This window comes from Octopus bimaculoides, chromosome 9, assembly GCF_046866305.1.
Source record: "Octopus bimaculoides isolate indiv1 chromosome 9, ASM4686630v1, whole genome shotgun sequence".
Classification (NCBI taxonomy): Eukaryota; Metazoa; Mollusca; class Cephalopoda; order Octopoda; family Octopodidae; genus Octopus; species Octopus bimaculoides.
In genome coordinates, this window is record NC_142936.1 from 31,286,852 (window position 1) to 31,306,102 (window position 19,251).

Genomic DNA, 19,251 nt, shown 5'->3' on the forward strand with positions numbered 1-19,251 from the left:
GAAGCCTCCAGCACGACGTCCGACATGACCGTTGAAGTCTCCAGCCACAAAGAGAAGGTCCCTGTCACTCGTCGACGAGGTAGTTTGCAAGAGGGTGTCATAGAATTGGTCTTTCAGACCATCTGGTAGCCCCGGTTGAGGTGCATAGGCTGAGATGACAGTAGCTAATCTATGATGAAGCACTAGTCTGATCTTAAGTACTCTGTCACTTACTCTAACGACCTCGATTACCTTATCCACCCATTTCTCCGCTAGAAGTATTCCTACGCCCCCTACCCTGTCAGTGTTCCCTGCCCAGAAAATCTTGTACCTGTGTTCTTTGCCGGTGAGGAACCTCGCAGAACCTCCTCTCCATCTTACTTCCTGGATGCAGCACATATCTACACGTCTCCGTTCAAGCATCTCAACAATTTCACCAGATCTACCTTTCAGCGTGCCGACGTTGAGAGTGCCAATCTTGTTATTTTTATATGTAGCACACGCATACATCCATTTCTGATTCTGTAACACATGTGTATTGTTAAAATTTGGTAAAATAATTTCAATACTTGTGATAACATTTTATTTTTTGTATGAAATTAATTTTCCTCTACTGTAAAAGGATATCTTTTTAACTCTTGTAGAAACCACACAAATTCACAAATTTTGTATTTTTCTGATTAGATAACTGATTATCTATTGATTTGTTCAAATCTCATTACAACTATTATATTGGGCCTAGATAAAAGGGTAAAAGGGACAGAACCACTTAACTTCAGTCTACCTTGTTGAAAACATGTAGTATTTCTTTACATCTGAATATCTAGTAGCAGTGGTATGTATCAAATATTGAAAGAAGTAATAAAATATTGAAACCCTAAATGTTGTAACACTAAAACTTGTCTTGCAGTGTTCATTCTATTATGTTTTCTTGTCACAAGGCATAAATTATTTGATTTGTTTCATTTATCATATAGAGCAACGCTATTTAATGTTTTGGCTGCAACGTTTTTTATGACAATGTATAAATTTTCAGTATCTTTATGTTCCCCAAATATTTTGAACAAAAGAAAAATTTTTATCAAAAAGAAAGGATCAGTCATTACAATAATCACAAAAATAAATCATATTTTGCAGTATCCTTTCATCATTGACTTATTTCAAATTATTTTGGATAAAAAAATTACATCATGAATAATTTTAATATTTATACAATGAAATCAAAAGAGTAGAACACCTTATTCTATAAGTTGTAAAACCTCACTAGTTCATCAGAGTTTATTTTATCTTTTGCCCCTTGAAGAAGGTAAAATAAGTACTAGCAGTATATTGGATTTGATTCAGTCACCTATTCTTTTATTCAACCATTTGTATGAAATTAAAAATTAATTCCTATTAATCATACATTTAAAAGTTCATACTGTGCACTTGAATCTTGAAGCAAAGTAGCTCAAGTTTATCCTAGAAAACAGATTCTATTTTCATGGTGGAGTAGTTAGCAGTAGGCTGGGCATCAACCCATTATAAGATTGATAAAAAAAAATATGCAGTATGAAAATGTGCTGATTTGCATGTGGATAAAAATTAAAAACTTTATCCACACTGACATAGAAAAATGGATAAAAATCAATTGTAACTATAAATTTCGTATATAACATTTTGTAACTTCTTGATCTATATCAATAATGATTTGTAATATTGGTATTTTCAGGGAAAGGACAAAGTTAACTAAATTGACTCTTGCACATAACTTTTAGATTAAGAAAGACAAAGACAACAATAACAACATTTGATGTAACTAAATATGGAAATGATAAATGTTTCAACATAATTCATAGGGTAGTATATGTACATGATCGAATCATGTATGAACATAGAGGTTTAACCAGAGATCATGTGGTTAACTTCTAAGTTAGTAAGAAAGTAATCAATAATATATTCAGTTGAACTAGCCTACCTCTTCATATCATGTAGTTTTTGTTACCTTCATTGTAAATGTTATTTCACCATATGGAATCCTAGAATTTATAAATCAAGTTAGCTCATTGTTACTGTACATTTTTTTTTTCACTGACTACCTCACTTATATAATTTATCAAAGATAAACCTACTTGTCAAAAAAATCACTGCTACTGAAAAGGTAGGTAGATATGCAGTTAAGTGTTTTCCTTTTTTGCTATTGGTTAACAACTTCATGTTGGACAGAATACAAGTTGACAAGTGTGAGAAGACTAGACCAGAAACTGAAGAAATTATTTGGTTCAACTCCTTTTCTTTCTATCTCTCTCTTTCTCTCTCTCATTCACAAATACAACAAAAAACACTAAATGAATTAAAAAATAAAAACAAGAACCTTGACCAGCAAATGCAAACTAAAACAATTAAAAACAAAATATACATACACAATTTCTCAATAGATAATTTTTTTTACTTGTTAGAAAAGTCCGGTGTTGTAGAGGAGGAAAAATAAAGCTCTTGTCTTTCTGAAAGGTATATATAATGTAAAACAAAACAGCTTCAACTTCGAATCAAAATTACTTTGCAGATCTAACTTATTATATACCTCTTATGATATAATACCATACAGTTAAAAAAAAAAAAGAAACGAAAAATTGATGGCAGGTAAAATTTTGAAGCAGGTTTCTGAGAAACCAACTTTCATGTCAAAGTTCATTATTCAAATTTTAATGACCCAAACAATAAAACCAATCAAACTTCTCTAAAATTAGGCATAACATTAATAGATAACTGGTTAAATGTTTACTTAATCACAATATCTTTTAATGAAAGATAATTATAAAGTATCATCACCACAGTAATTATCATATGATTTGACACAACTGGTCAGAAACTCAACTTGAAGCTTTATAGAAAATACTGATATCATAATAACTGGTACCCTAAAACGCTATTTTCAACTAGGTCTGTTTTTTTTATCTATCTATATCTATAAAAGAGAGTTTGTATGTGTGTGTGTGTGTGTGTGTGTGTGTGTGTGTGTGTGTGTGTTCCTTATGCATTCCAAAACCGAGTTGCCAATTTTGATGTATAGGGTATCAAAAGATTCAGTATGCTTTTGGCTACCAACTAAACTATATTTTCATTCACTTATTTGCATTACAAAAATTTAACATTATCAGTTTTCTTTTAGTCACCTATCATAAACAACATCTTTTACCACCACCACCACCACCACAACGACAATAATGTCACATTTTCTATATGAGTGTGTTCGCGTGTTCGTTACATACATTAGGCCAATGACTGACAAGTATATGTGAGTGATGGTGTTTGTGTCTGTCAGTATACATACATTTTTGTGACTGATACACACACACACACACACACACACACACACACACACACACACACATCTAAAGACACAGACAGACACACACAGGGATAGAGATAAGCTTGAGGTGTGCGTTAATGTATGTTTGTGCATGTGTCTTAGCATATGTATGTGACTTTAATCCCCTCCCCATCCATCCATCCACCCAACAGTGAAACGTGCTGATACTGAAAGCTACAATGACCAGGTTTCATTAGAAAGTGAAAATAGTTTTACACTTTCAATTTGAACCAAAATTACAGTGTTCGATTACGAGACAGACGATGTGTGAATAACGAAAGTAATGTTTCTCCGAATTAGTCACATCTGTATTATAATAAAGAAAGTTGCTTAGGTGATCTTTCACTTTGACTTGCAGAGTTGTCATTCGTTAATTTCCGTAAAAAGATTTTATTCATTTACTTTTGTCTTAAAGTGAAAGAGACCTCCACACCCATAGCATGGATTAGGTCTTGATCTTCGTTTTTCTTTTTCTTTATTTGTTACAGGTTGACATGCATGTATGTAAGAGTAATCCTTTTCTTTGATTTTATTTGCATCATGTCATGGATAAATAATTCTCTGACATTCCTCTGCCACTGCCAGCAGAGTCAAAATCTGGACCTGTTCTAATTTTGTCAATATCTGAGCATTTATCTCTGCATCTTTGCTTGCAGTTAACCCTTGGACAAAAATTTGACATTTGAACATGTCTGGTGTTTAATTCTTTTAGTTTGAATTTTTCACCTTCTCGATTGACGACCCCAGTAGAGGTGATAAAATCTTCATCATCTCTTTTTACTAAATTCAAACATTCCCAGTGAATATTGAACAGGGAGCTTCTTTCATTGAAAATTTTCGATAACAATTTAATTGTTTCATTGAAACAAATTTCGCATGCTTTTTTCAGCAGAATGTAGTTAGAGTATTTTTCATGTGTAGCAGGGGATAAAGTTCTTAAAAGTAATCGTACTTTTTCATTGTCCATCCAATTTTTGCATTCCTCTTTGAAGATTTCTTCATATCTTCAAAAATATGCAGAAAATGTAATACCTTCTTCTGGATTATAGCTAAATTCTGAAATTACATTTGCTACACTGTCTGGCGAGAACAAACCTGAAGTACTTTTGGACTTCAACATAACTTCCAGCAACTGTTGATATTGCTGCACCTCTTATGTATCCATAGCTTACACTGGGTACATCTTATAGAGTTTCTACCTATGCCTTTTTCTACAGATAATGCAGGGTCATCTACCTGAAGGGGTTTGTGTTTTGTCTACTTCCTACTTATTAAGACTTTGGTTTTAGCTAGGTTGACTCTAAGGCCCTTCGATTCTAGTCCTTGCTTCCACACCTGAAACTTCTCTAGTTCTGATAGTGACTCAGCAATTAGGACAAGGTCATCAGCATAGAGGAACTCCCAGGGGCATCCTGTCTTGAATTCCTGTGGACTGGAGGACTATGATAAATAGGAGGGGGTTGAGGACTGAACCTTGGTGGACCCCTACCTCTACTCGGAATTCTTCACTGTACTCGTTGCCAACCCTCACCTTAATGACAGCGTCCCTGTACATGGCTTGCACAGCTCTCACTAACCACTCATCTATCCCTAGTTTCCTCATTGACCACCAGATAAGGGAGCAGGGGACCCTGTCAAAGGCTTCCATGTCAACAAAAGCCTGGTACAGAGGTTTATCTTTGGCTAGGTATTTCTCCTGCAGCTGTTTTACAAGAAATATAGCATCAGTGGTGCTTTTCCCTGGCACAAAACCAAACTGTATCTCATCTAAACTGACTCTCTCTTTAATTTAGTTTGGCTATGACCCTCTCCATGACTTTCATTACCTGATCCAGCAACTTGATACCTCTGTAATTATTTGTATCTAAAGCGTCACCTTTACCTTTATAGCAGTTGACTATGGTGCTGCTACACCAGTCATTGGTTATGTCTCCTTCGTGTATCCCCTGGTTAACTATACAGGTGACTAGGCTATAGCCAACACTGCCAGATATTTTGATCATCTCTGCAGTGGTGGATAATTACTGGCCAATCTCCTGCCTACTCTTAACATGGAAGTTGATGACAAGAATAATATCTAATTGTGTATGACTTCCTTGAAATGAATGACAAGCTGCCAGTGGAACAGCAGGGATACAGGAGGAAAAGTCAAGGGACAAAAGATTAACTTCTGACAGATAAAATGGACAGTTGTAAGAAATGATATACTAATCTGGGTATGATGTGGATCGATTTAAAAGGTTCTACTCTGGACGATGTACCACAGCTTCACAACATTTAACCATTCATGTACATTACTTATGTTATATTAATAATGTTTATATCATCTAACATACTTCAAACAAAAATTCTATTAATAATAGAATAATTATGATGGTTCCAAATTTTAGCACTAGGCAATTTTAAGGGCAGAGGTAAGCCTATTACATTGATCTCAGTATTCAACTAGTACTTATTTTATTGATTCCAGAAGCATGAACAGCAAAGTTAACTTTAGTGGTATTTGAACTTAGAATGTAAAGAGCTGGAATAAATGCTACTAAGTATTTTGTCCAACTCCCTAATGATTCTACAGGTTCACTATCTTCAATAATAATAATAATCCTTTATTACAATGGGCACAAGGCCTGAAATTTGTGGGACGGGGTAAGTCAATCACATTGATTTCAGTACATGACTTGTACTTATTTTTTTGGCCCCAAAAGGATAAAAGGCAAAGTTGACCACAGTGGAATTTGAACTAAGAATATAAAGACAGACGAAATGCTGATAAGCATTTTGCCTGGCATGCTAACGATTCTACCAGTTCACTCCCTTTTTAGCAATAATAATAAAAGTGACAATAATAGTAATAATAAAAACCATGAGAGATGTAAGAAGCTTCATTCTGTCATGAAGGAGAGCAAAAAAATTTACTTGCGAGTTTGTGCATAATATCCAGGTTGAACAGCATGATGGAAGTGCAGTAACTGTTGTTGCAAAGAAGGTGAAATCGATGATAAAGCAAAAAGAATTTGAACAACTGACAGATAGGTGGGAACAAAAACCTCTGCATGGCAAATATGTGGCTTGAAGCAAACAAGCTGATGTAGACCAGAAACACATCCATCAGTGGCTATGGAGCTCAGGGTTAAAAGCAGAGAGCGAAGGCTTTATTTTAGTTGCTCAAGACCAGACCTTATTGACCTGGAACTACCAAACCAATATGATGAAAAATGGAGTAGACCCAAAGTGCCAATATGGCAACGACGAGATTGAAATGGTAGAGTATAAATTTAGACTTGACAGATTTGGCCAATATCTATACTCGATAATATGTCAGCATTATAAAATCAAAACTGCTGACAAATGGTACAAACACCATCCTGAGGCTGTAACTGAGTGAGAAAATGTAACAATTTTTTGGGACTTTCCAGTACATACAGACCGGACCATCAAAGCTAATAAACTAGATATTGTTGTGAAAGACCAAAACAATAAAATTTGTTTATTGATTGGCATGAGCATACCTTGTGATCATAATATTTCGGCAAAAGAATTTGATAAGCTCAGAAAATATAAAAATTTGCTGATTGAAATTGAAAAAATGTGGTATCTCAAGATGGTTACGATATCAGTGATTGTAGGAGCACTTGATATGATCAAAAAAGGAACTGAAAACTATTTAAGTATGATCCCTGGCTTACCATCTATGCAGGAAGTACAAAAAATAGTCTTAACTGATACGTCACACGTATTGAGATGAGAAGAACATTGTCACTGTATATTTTCTCTTGGGAGATGTGCTTCCAGATTAACCATAAGACAAGCAATTCGGTGTACCGTTGTAGTTTCCCTTTTTCTTTTGTAAGACATTTTTGTGTTACATTAAAATTATTAGTATTGAGCCCTGTGATACAGATGTAGAGACAGTTATTATCTCTGCCACTACTGTCAACTCCACCATTATTACTGTTACAATTACTTCAACCTTATCATTACAACAGCAGTGGAAATGTCTTGCAAAACCACCACAATTGGACTGGCCAAATATCTTGAAACATCTAACGCCTGGATGCTAAAACTCATTGAAAACCATGAGAAACATAAGAAGCTTCATTCTGTGATGAAGGAGAACAAAAAATTTGCTAGTGAGTTCATGTATAATACTCAGGTTGGAAGTGTAGCATCTCAAAACGGTTACAACACCAGTGGATGTAGGAGCACTTGAAATGATCAAAAAGGGAACTGAAAGTTATTTAAGTATGATCCCTGGCTTACCATCCATGCTGGAAGTGCAAAAAAGATTGTCTTAACCAGTACATCAAATGTATTGAAAAGAGCATTGTCGCTGTGAATTTTCTTTCCTTTTCCCCTTTTATTTTCTGGGGTTTTTTTTCCATTCTTTCCTTCTTCCCTTTTTCTTTCTATTTTATTTCTTCCCCTTTTTTTCTATCACATGGCTTTGTAAATGAACAATCAGGTGTGCTTAATTTAATAGCCTACCAATGTATACAGTGAGTTTCTTTGCCCTAAGTGTTGGGAAGACACTCGGCAAGAAATGGAAACAAAATTGAATGAAGATAATGATGATAATAATGCCCTGATACAGTACCAGCAATGGCTCTCATGGTTTCTGATGTTAACTGACTGAAAATGTTATCATGTACATATTTTGTCTTGGTATAAAAGATGGGCTACAGCAAAAATTCTGCTCAATACCACAAATTCACTTGTTAGTTTTTTTTACCTTAACCAGTTGAGTATGTCCCTCAGTGGCTAATGATACTTGCATCTCTGATCATGAGCAGAAGTAGTGGGGTAGCATCATAGCCATATGTCGAGAGGAATTCTTTGGCGTTTTAATATTTCACCTCAGGAAACATGGATATTTCGTTCAACATCCTTATTCAGGAGTCTGTTGAGTGGGATGGGCTACTCAATCTGAAGAAAATTTTAACTAGGCTCCACCTGCAAGGTCATGCACTATTTATTTTGATATGAGATCATCATGTTCTGCACATATCGTTTTGATGCATATGCTTGATGTATCCTTGTAGCAAGACAAGAATGATCTATTACGTATGAATAATAAGGCAGTGATCTGCCTGAGCTAAAAGGAATTCACTACAGCAGAGAAGCGGCAGTTTCAAACCAGTTGCTGAAAAGACTGCCTAGAAACAACATCTCTTCCTTTGACATGCCACAATTATTTGTGTCCATCACTAACTGTGTGCAACTCACGTGAATGATATCAACTACCATTCTGCTTCAAAACGAGCAGTACATTCTTGTTCTTTTATTAGCTCACAATGGCTTCCACATAACCCTTCTGTGTATGAAGTAAGTCATGAGGTTTTTCCTGTCTTACATACATGTGTATTTTGTTCACATACACATGAAGATTAATCATAATTACTACTTGCCAGCACTTGTTTTATTTAAATAAAGTTTACACTCTTTCAATGTAAATGAACTGTCTTCTGAACATTCTTTATTCACCTTTATTAAAAAGGACATTGAAATGGATTCTCTCACGGATACTCTTCATACATTAAATCATAGAACACTCACTCTAAATTAGTAACTACACACACCATGTTACAATCGAACCCACATTACTTATCAGATGGATAATCATGATAGGTATATTGGGCTTTGTATATTTGTACCCCAGTGTCACTTTGATGGCACGAATAGCTCTCTCATTTAATAATAATAATACAGTAGAACCTCGCAGTACAAGTGCACTATTGTATGAGTAATTTGCTGTACTAGCCAAGACTTACAGTCGATTCGTTCGACTAAAAGCAGTGCTCCAGCATGGCCACAGTCAAATGACTGAAACAAGTAAAAGAATAAAAGAATAGTATACAAGGGTGGATTGAAAAGTTCATAGGCTGATTGTGAAGAAGTGATGCTACAACTGTGAAATTTGCATGCATTAATTTCATCTCTTCTTATTAATAACAGCAGAGTTTTTTTCCAGGTAAACTGTCATCTGATTGTTCAAAGAAGACTTCAAAAGTAGCTAGTAGCAACTTTTTGGGAAAATTGACAAAACTTGGCATCATGGTGTTATCAAGTACCTGCAGAAAAGGGGTTTAACTCCCAACAACATTTATGCTGACATGGTTGCTCCATTAGGGGATGAGACTCCAGCTTTATCAACAGTGCAAAAGTGGGCAACTGAACTTAGGAGGGGAATGGAAAGTCTTGAAGTTGGTCCAACATCTGAACATCCTGCAACTGCCACCACCAAGGAAAACATTGTTTACCATATGGTGATGAATGACAGGTAAATGACTATAAATCAAATAGCCAATGCTATTAGCATGTCCAATGAGAGAATTAAGAATATTCTGCACAATGAATTTTGCATGGCTGCCACATTTTGTGACACATGATCAAAAGCACACCAGGCTGATCACATCACAGGAAAATCTAACATTGTTTCAGGTAGATCTAGCTGGTTTCCTTGAATGTTTCACTCCAGGATGAGTGTTGGGTTCATCACTTTGAGCTAGAGACGAAGAAACAATTCATGCAGTGGAAAACACCCCTTGTTACTTGCTCTAAAGAAAGCCAAGGTCGTTTTATCTGCAGGGAAGGTAATGATCTCAGTTTTTTGGGATGCAAAAGGCATTGTGTTTACTGACTGTCTTCAAAAGGGCCACATCATCAATGGAGAGTATACTATGCCAACTTGCTGAGGTAGTATTGAAATGTTATCAAGACCAAACACCTAAGAAAACTGATGAAAGGGGTTTTATTTCATCAGTGCAATGCTTCAGAACACAAATCCTTGCTTTCAATGACTGATGTACATGACTGTGACTTTGAGCTAGTTGATCACCCTTGCTATTCTCCTGATTTGGCCTCATCCAACTATCATCTGTTCTCCAACATGAATAAACACTTTGCTGGGAACTAGTATCACAGTGATGATGATGTCATATCTTCTGTTGATGACATTTTTGACCAACAGGATGAAAGCTTCTTCACCAAGTACTGTAAGAGTGAGGGAAGATGTGGACCACAAGAGGAAAAATATTGAAAAATATATTTCATTTGGTCATATTCCATACGAATATCTTGGTCAGCCTATGAACTTTTCAGCCGACCCCTGTACAAAGCGTATTAACACATGAATGAAGTAGTCCCCCTAATACAGGAGAACCTTCAACTTGGGCCCATCAATGAACCCCACAGATCCAGGATTACCCCAACCACTATCAGCATGAGCCCTTGCCCAACTGTTGTTCTCTAATCTACAAATGCATGTTTAGAGTCGATCTATTTACCCTAACCATTTTTACCACAGTCCCCCACCTTTTCATAAATTCACTGGGTGATATTTCCCTCTCCATCTCCACTTTCATTTCCAAGTGGAACTTAAAAAAGTTGATGAGAGCTTAACTGAAGAGGAAGGTGTCTTTCTTCAAGCCTCTCAGCCTTGTCCACCTCACAACCTCTTTTGCCATAGCCACTAGAGACAGAAGCACTATCTGTCCAATCTTGTTAAAGGTGGGTGGCAAGGCAACCCTCACACTAAACTCAGTGTATGGTCGGATTCATCCTATATGTGATAACAGCTGAGATAACTCCATAGTTCAATAATGCTCTCAGGTAGTCTTACTTTACAGTGCTTCCATACCTATAGAGTTTGTCTTGAACCAGTAGTGCTCCACAGTAGCACTGCCAGGACAAGGGTTTCTGGAAGTTATCCATGGTAATTCCTGGCCTGAATGTCTGCCAAAAACTCACCAGATAGTTTATCCTTGTTGATGCTTACAATTTCATCAAGGGCTTCATAGCTCTTACCCGCCACTAGATTTCTATAAATTGCTATCGTGGAACTTTCATCGACTGCATTACTTGAATGGTAGAGGGCAATGAGCGCCTGACAACATTCCGGAATAATAATGGTTTCTAATTTAGGCCTGCAGCTTTGTGGGAGGGGTTTAGTTGATACCACTAGCCTCAATTGTTCACTGGTACTTGATTTTATTGATATATTATCATTATTTCTGAGTTTATATCTTAACTTCACTTTTCATCTCTCTAAGGTCAGTAAAATAAAGTACCAGTAAGTAATGATTTCAATGGCATTGATTAATCCTCCCAAAATTACTGGTTCTGCACCTAAATTAGAAAGCATTACTTTTATTATTATCATTATTATTATTGTAAAATTCTACTGAAAATATATGTATTTTACTACATTTGTTATTTTTTTGCTCTTAATGTATAAATTATCTCAAAGGTGACTTGATATTTTAACCTATTAGATGTTTTGCAACATATCAATAGCATTGTGGGTAAATATTGGTCAGGCTGGAATGTCTGCTGAGTGGTGTTTGCTTATTACCACCTACTGTTTGATCAGGTACCTCTGTGTCTGATTAGAAATGACCAGAACCTCTGTCAAAATCTTATATTTTCCCTATTGTCTGTCTTCAACAAAGTTTGTGGATTTTACAACAGTTTTGTGAGTTTAGATGAATTTCTTTAATCAATTCTTTCCCAGTCTATCAGTTGTGAATAAGACCTTGGCAACCTTAAGTTCAATGTAGCATAATAGGAAGAGGAGCCAAGCTGATAAGTTAATCAATCACTATTTTTAATATACTTAAACATTGCAGCATTTCACAGTTCTGTTTGCAAAGAACTAATAATAAACAGGTATACTACCCTTTTATATCATCAATACATACACACCACACATACAAATGATCACATGAAGGGCCTACCTAAGTTCACTCAGAAGATGTCACTCAACCATTGGTTATGAGTGCATCCAGATTGTTTTCTCAATAAGGAAACTATTGATTGATTAAAATTATCATACTTGTCACATTAAGAATGTCAGCATTTACTTTATTACCTACTTATATAATACATATATATATATATATATATATATATATATATATATACATACATATAAAACACAATGAATAAAGAAACATCATCAAAGATTTATTTAGCTTACATGTGTTTCGAATAGTTTAGCATATTGCAATTTGCATATTTAATCAATCCTTCATTTGATTGATTAACTAGCCAGAACTACAGAACTGCTGATTTCCAGACTATTCACCTCAAAGTTAACATGTTAACATGTACAACAAAGTTATACACAGAGAGAATTTGGAAGGGGGATGACAAGTTTTATATATATATATATATATATATATATATATATATATATATATATATATATACAGGCATTCTTTACCTACCACTTCCTGAATACATACCAAATATCCTGCCTCATTAAAGAATCTGTGAACTACTATAAATGCACGCATCACACCAACACCATCTTACTCTATACAGTAGGGAAATGTACATATTATAACACTGTAATGGATTATGTAACCTGTTGATGTTTCTTCTGCACTGTGGGGTACATTCAATTCCATTATATCACTCCCCAGTCACTGGGGAGCAGTGCAGATGTAAGCCAAAACAATCATCATGCTAAATAAAGCTTACAGTATGCTCTGTCTTCCCTATCAATTATTTAAAATATATTAAATGTCCACCAAGGAATTCTTTACATAGATCCTGTGAGGAGAGCTTGACTAAAGAAGGTATCTTTCTTCAAGCCTCTCAGCCTTGTCCACCTCACAACCTCTTTTGCCATAGCTGCTAGAGACAGGAGCACCATCTGTCCAATTGTGTTAAAGGTGGGTAGCATGCCAACCCCCACAGTACACATAGTACTATGGATGATGCCTGGTAGCCATATGTGGTGAACATACTCTCAAGACACACTACTAGGGACATACTCAAAACAAGGTTTGGATACATTTAAAGTCTCCTATCTAAACTTTAATTTAAACATAACCTATATACAGGCATACCTCGGCTTAAGTTGGTCTTATTTAAGTCACTCTTGATTATACGTCGGTTTTCAAAAATAATATATGGAAAAATAAAAATCAAGTTCAGTCATTTTACTCGACTTTACGTCTGTCCGCCACAAATATTGGAATTGTAAAATCACCAGAAAACCGTTAAAAGTACATAAAATCATGTTTCTGTACAATAAATAAGAAAAAAATGCATATAAAATCATATTAAAATATGTACAGTAAATGTTAAGATATACACCATAAAGTAGTGTAGCTTAGTGAACAAAATCACGAAATCAGCTGTGTTGTCTTATTTATCAGTCTTTAGGAGCTCATATTGCACTGTAGTTCCAACATCTACTATGAGGCATCGTTGTCACTCATGATTCCTGCGATTGTTTTGAATTCAGATTTGTTTACATCTGTTTATCAACTACTTTCTCATTCTCATTCCTTTGTGACTTTATTATTTGCCCCCATGGCTCCTAAGAAAATTCATATGGAAAGTGCTAAGCATCATGCTATAATGCTCTGGAAGATAAACTGGCCATGATAAAACGCCATGAAAAAGATGAAAAAGTGGTAGCAATTGCACAATCTTTTGGGATGAGTCAGACAACTGTATTGACAATTATACACAATAAGGACAAGATTTTAGCACATATCAAATCTGAAGCCCCAGGGATGAAGAACGCTATTATCAATAAGAAAAGAGGCAAATCTTTGAAGGAATTGAAAGTCTTCATGCTACTATTAGTCAAGAAATCATTCAAGAGAAAGCATTGTTTTTGTTTGAGGACATGTAGAAAAAATATCCAGATGAGAAAGATGGAGAGTTCAAGGGCAAGTGAAGGATGGTTCATGAGATTTAAGGAGCGAAGAAGTTATCACTCCATTAAGAAGCAAGGTGAAAGTGCATAAGCTGACGAACAAGCAGCGGTAGAATTTCCTAATGCATTAAAGAAAATCATTGAAGAAAATGGGTTTCTTCCTGAACAGATTTTTAATGTAGATGAAACTAGATTGTATTGGAAAAAATTGCCTGACCGTTCATTCATTTCCAAGGAGGAGAAAACTATTCCAGGCTACAAGGTCTCAAAAGAATGTGTGATCATTATGTTAGGAAGTAACTGTGAAGGAGATTTTAAGTTAAAGTCATTGCTTGTGTGTCATGCACACAACCCCTGTGCCAGGAAGAACATACCCAAGGCATCTTTCCCTGTTATATGGATGGCTAAATTATGAGCATGGGTTACTGTTGTTGTTTTTTATGATTAGTTCTTCAATCATTTTATCCCAGCAGCAGAGATTTACTGTAAGGAGAAGGGAATTCCTTTTGAAGTTTTACTTACCTTAGATAATGCTCCTGGCCACCTGCAAAGCATCGCAGATTTCGACCCCAATGTTATCATCGTATAACTCCCTCCAAACACCACGTCCCTTCTGCAGCCAATGGATCAAGGAATAACTGCTATCTTCAAGCATTACTATATGAAGCGTATGCTGTGGCAAGCAATAACTGCAACTGATTCTGATGAGTCCACCACACATTGTGACTTTTGGAAGAGATACAATATCTACAAGGCTGTACAGAATATAGGAGTGGCATGGAATGATGTACAGAGCATGGCTAAGAATGGTGTATGGAAGAAGCTATACCTGCAATTTGTGAATGATTTTAAGGGGTTTGATAATATTGCCATCAAATGCTGGTGACTACAAGCAAAAAACTGGAAATGGATTTGGAGGGGGAGAATTTCACAGATTTATTTGAAAATGATAAGCAGCCCCTGATGAACGAGGATTTGATAGAGCTTTTCGAACAGCAAAATAAAGAAGAGGAAGAAGTCAAACCTGAGTCATGCCACTTTACCATTAAGAAAATGCAGCTAGCATTTACATATATTGAAAAAGGCCTTTCTATGTTCGAAGATATGGATCCAAATGCTCAATGCTTTTCCAAGATTATGGGGGCTTGTCATGAAGCTTTTGCTCCTTATAATGTAATCCTTGATGAAAAGAAGAAGACAGTTCAAGGAACTCTCAACTGGTTTTTTAAGCGCATCAAACAACAAGAACAGCCAGAATCAGCTGTTGATGTTCACGATCCATAAGCATCTACATCTGCAATGTAAACCATCATGTATGTACGAATTGGTAACTTTAAAACAATTTAGTTTTTTTTTTACCATTGTAAAATAATAATAATTATGAATTTGCGAATTTGTTTTTTAAGCTTAAAAAAGGCTTTTATTTACCATGTCTTATTGTAAACTGCATTCATAAATAAAGCATCCAGTAAACACTGCCAAATTGTATTTGTAAATTTAGATTACTTTTTTTTTTACGGTACTGCATTGAAAAATAAAAATTACTTGTTTGTAAGCTTAAAATAGGTTTTTACAAACCATGTATTATTGAAAATGCATTCATAAATAAGGTACAGAACTCGGACTGGTTATTATCAGTTTAACCAAGTAAATTCGGCCTAGCCAAGAGATAACTTAATTCAACTTAAGTCATTTTTCAACTTAAGTTGCATCTCCTGGAACCAATTAACGATGTAAGGTGAGGTGTGCCTGTGTATATATATATATATATATCTGAGTGGTTGACGTTAGGAAGGGCATCCAGCTGTAGAAACTCTGCCAAATTAGATTGGAGCCTGGTGTAGCCATCCGGTTGCACCAGTCCTCAGTCAAATCGTCCAACCCATGCTAGCATGGAAAGCGGACGTTAAACGATGATGATGATGATGATATATATATATATATATATATATATATATGATTACATTATATTCACCTTAATCATACCCATCCCCAGTCTACCTCATGGGACTTAATATAGCTATATCTATATATATATATATATATATATATATATCATCATCATCATTTAACGTCCTTTGTCCATGGGTTAGATGGTTTGAATGGGCTGGCATGCTGGAAGGCTGCACCAGACTCTTGTCTGATTAGGCATGGTTTTCTATGCCTGGATGTCCTTCCTAACACCAACCACTCTAAGAGTGTAATGGACACATGTACCATTTGCATGACACTGGGGTACTTTTATGTGCCAATTTGTGTGACACTGGTATCTGCCATGACTGCAATTTTGCTAGGCTTAATGGGTCTTCTTCTCAAGCATGGCATAATGCCAAAGGTCTTGGTCATTGCTTTCATGAGGCCCAACACTCGAAAAGGACTCAACCACTTTGACTCTGTGAGTCCCAATGCTTGAAAGAAACTTAGCCACTTTGCTTCCATGAGGCCCAACACTCGAAAGGTGTTCTTTACATGCCACCAGCATGGTTGCACTTGGCTTGAGAGGTCCTCTCAAGCACAGCACATCACTAGAGGTCTTGGTCACTAGTCAATGACTCTTGAGGCTCAAAGTTTGAAGATCATGCTTCACCACTTCGTTCCATGTCTTCCTGGGTCTACCTCTACCACAGGTTCCCTCCACAGTTAGAGATTGGCATTTCTTTGCACAAGTGTCCTCATCCATATGCATCACATGACCATACCAGTGCAGTTATCTCTCTTGCACACCACATCTGATGCCTGTTATGCCTAACTTTTCTCTCAGGATACTTACACTCTGTCTAACATTCATTGCACATCCAGTGAAGCATGCTAGCTTCATTTCTTTCAAGCCTATACATGTCCTCAGCTGTCACAGCCCATGTTTCACTGCCATGCAGCATAGCTGTCCACGCACAGGCATTAAACAATCTGCCTTTCACTCTGAGAGAGAGGCCCTTTGTTGCCAGCAGGTGTAAGAGTTATCTGAACTTTGTCCATCCTAATCTTATTCTCACAGCTGTGCTCTCAGAGCATCCACCTCCACTACTAACTTGGTCACCTAGATAACAGAAGCTATCTACTACCTCTAGCTTGCCCCCCCCCCCCCCTCGGGGGAAGTTGATGGAGTCTATTTTCTGCCCATTTTCAGCGTTTATTGTACCTGTGCATCTTCCGCATACAAAAGTTAGTTTCCCTGTTAACCTTCCTCTGATATTGCTGAACCTTTTATGTGTCCAAAGCTTATACCGGGTGCATCTCATGGAGTTTCTACGTACACATTTTCTACAGATTGAGCAGGGTCGTCTACCTGAAGTGATTTGCGATTTCTGTGCTTTCCTACTTACTAAAACTTTGGTTTTTGCTAGATTGACTTTAAGACACTTAAATTCTAGACCTTGCTTCCATACATGGAACTTCTCTAGTTCAGGTAGTGATTTTGCTATAAGATCGTCATCAACATAGAGGAGCTCTCAGGGGTAGCCTGTCTTGAATTCCTCTCTTATTGCTTGGAGGACTATGATGAACAAGGTGGGGGCTGAGCACAATCCTTGGTGGACCCTACTTGTACTCTGAATTCTTTGCTGTACTCATTGCCAACCCTCACCTTATTGGTAGCATCCCTGTACTTAGCTTGTACAGTTCTCACCAACCCCTCATCTATCCCTAGTTTCTACATTGACTACCAGATAATTGATGAGGGGGCCCTTTCAAAGGCTTTCTCCAAGTCAAAAATGGCCAAGTACAGAGGTTTATCTTTGGCTAAGTATTTCTCCTGCAGCTGCCTCACCAGGAATATAGCATCAGTGATGCATCTTATCTAACCCTCTCCCTAATTAGTTGGGCTATGACTCTCGCCATAATTTTCATCACCTGATCCAGCAATTTGATACCTCTGTAATTATTTCTATCTAAGGTACCATCTTTACTTTTGTAGCAATTGACTATGATGCTGCTACACCAGTCATTGTGTATGACTCCTTCGTGAGTCACCTGATTTACAATATGGGTAACTACACCATAACCCACACCACCAGATATTTTAAGCATCTTAGTGAAGATTCCTATCTTCATATCTTTAATTGCTTTATCTACCATGTAACTGTCAATTCGGGTTGCTGGTCCCTCAATGGGTTCAACCTTTGGCAGACTCTTCTCCTCCCACTCATTCTCTACATTCAGCAGTCTTTCATAATAGCATTTCCATGCCTCTTTCTTTGCAGAATCATTACATGCAAGTGCATCATCATCATCCATACGGACACATTTCTCTCCTATGACATCACAATTTTCTCTCACACACTGTCTTGTAATCTGAAACACTTTGGTCCTCATGTCGCTGATCATAGACAACCTGCTTCTTTTCTGCTTCTCCCTTGGTTAGATATACTTGTCTCCTAGCATCCCTTCTGGCAATCTGATACAGTACCTGCTGTCCCTATTCATCCAGGCCTGTTTCTTAGCTCTAGTGGCCCTGTCTTCTGCATCGTTCCATGCTACCTTAGGTCTGGACGGGACTTTGCACCAGCCATAGATTTGGTCTGTAGCACTCAGCAAGCTGTCCTGGAATTCCCAGTTGCTCTCTATGTCACTCGTCTGTAGCTCCTCCTCCCTTTCATTGATTTACTCAATTAAGATGTCCCTAAATCTCTGACTATATGAAGGGCCCTTAAGCTTCCAAATCCTTCTTTTCCAGATTGGTTTACTTCTTTGCATCCTTCAGGCCTAGAATCTAAAGTCACTAATTACTAGTCTATGCTGGAGGGTACATTCTTCACCAGGGAAGGTCTTTGTATTTAGGAGCAACCATGCATCATACTGTTTGGTGAGAATGTAATTGATCTGGTTAGCACAGACACCTGCTTGGTAGATTATCAGGTGGCTGGTTGGTTTCCTGAAGTTCATGCTGCAGATCAAAAGATTATTTGCATCCCTGAACTCCAGTAACCTTGTTCCCTCTTTGTTTCAGGAGCCAAATCCATGGTCCCCATGCACACCATGGAAGATACTAGACTGCCGTTTGACATGCCCATTGAAATACCCAGCCACGAAGAAGAGATCATTGTCACTTGTCTTTGAGGTAGCCTGCAGAAGAATGTCATAAAAGTAATCCTTCTGTCCATTTGAGGGGCTTAGGCAGAGATAATTGTCACTCTACTGTTCTGTAAGACTATCCTAAGCTTAAGCACTCTATCACCCATTCTGGCTACCACTAAGACCTTATCCACCCATTTCTCTGCAAAAAGTATGTCCATGCCACCTACCTTGTCAC

General features: G+C 36.8%; 1 protein-coding gene across 32 annotated transcripts in view; it reads right to left on the reverse strand.

Annotated features, from left to right (window-relative positions):
• The window catches only part of LOC106875847 (coiled-coil domain-containing protein CG32809), a 931,982-nt gene that overhangs the window by 470,530 nt on the left and 442,201 nt on the right, over positions 1–19,251 (reverse strand). Inside the window, exon 1 of one of the 32 annotated variants that reach the window (XM_089357323.1) lies at positions 1,937–2,219. The exons of 28 other annotated variants lie outside the window; for them this stretch is intronic. The gene's annotated coding sequence lies outside the window, so the exon portion shown is untranslated. Of the gene's footprint in view, positions 1–1,936; positions 2,220–19,251 lie in introns of those variants that run through there. 3 more of the 32 variants (XM_089357322.1, XM_089357326.1, XM_089357330.1) reach the window with 3 other exon arrangements.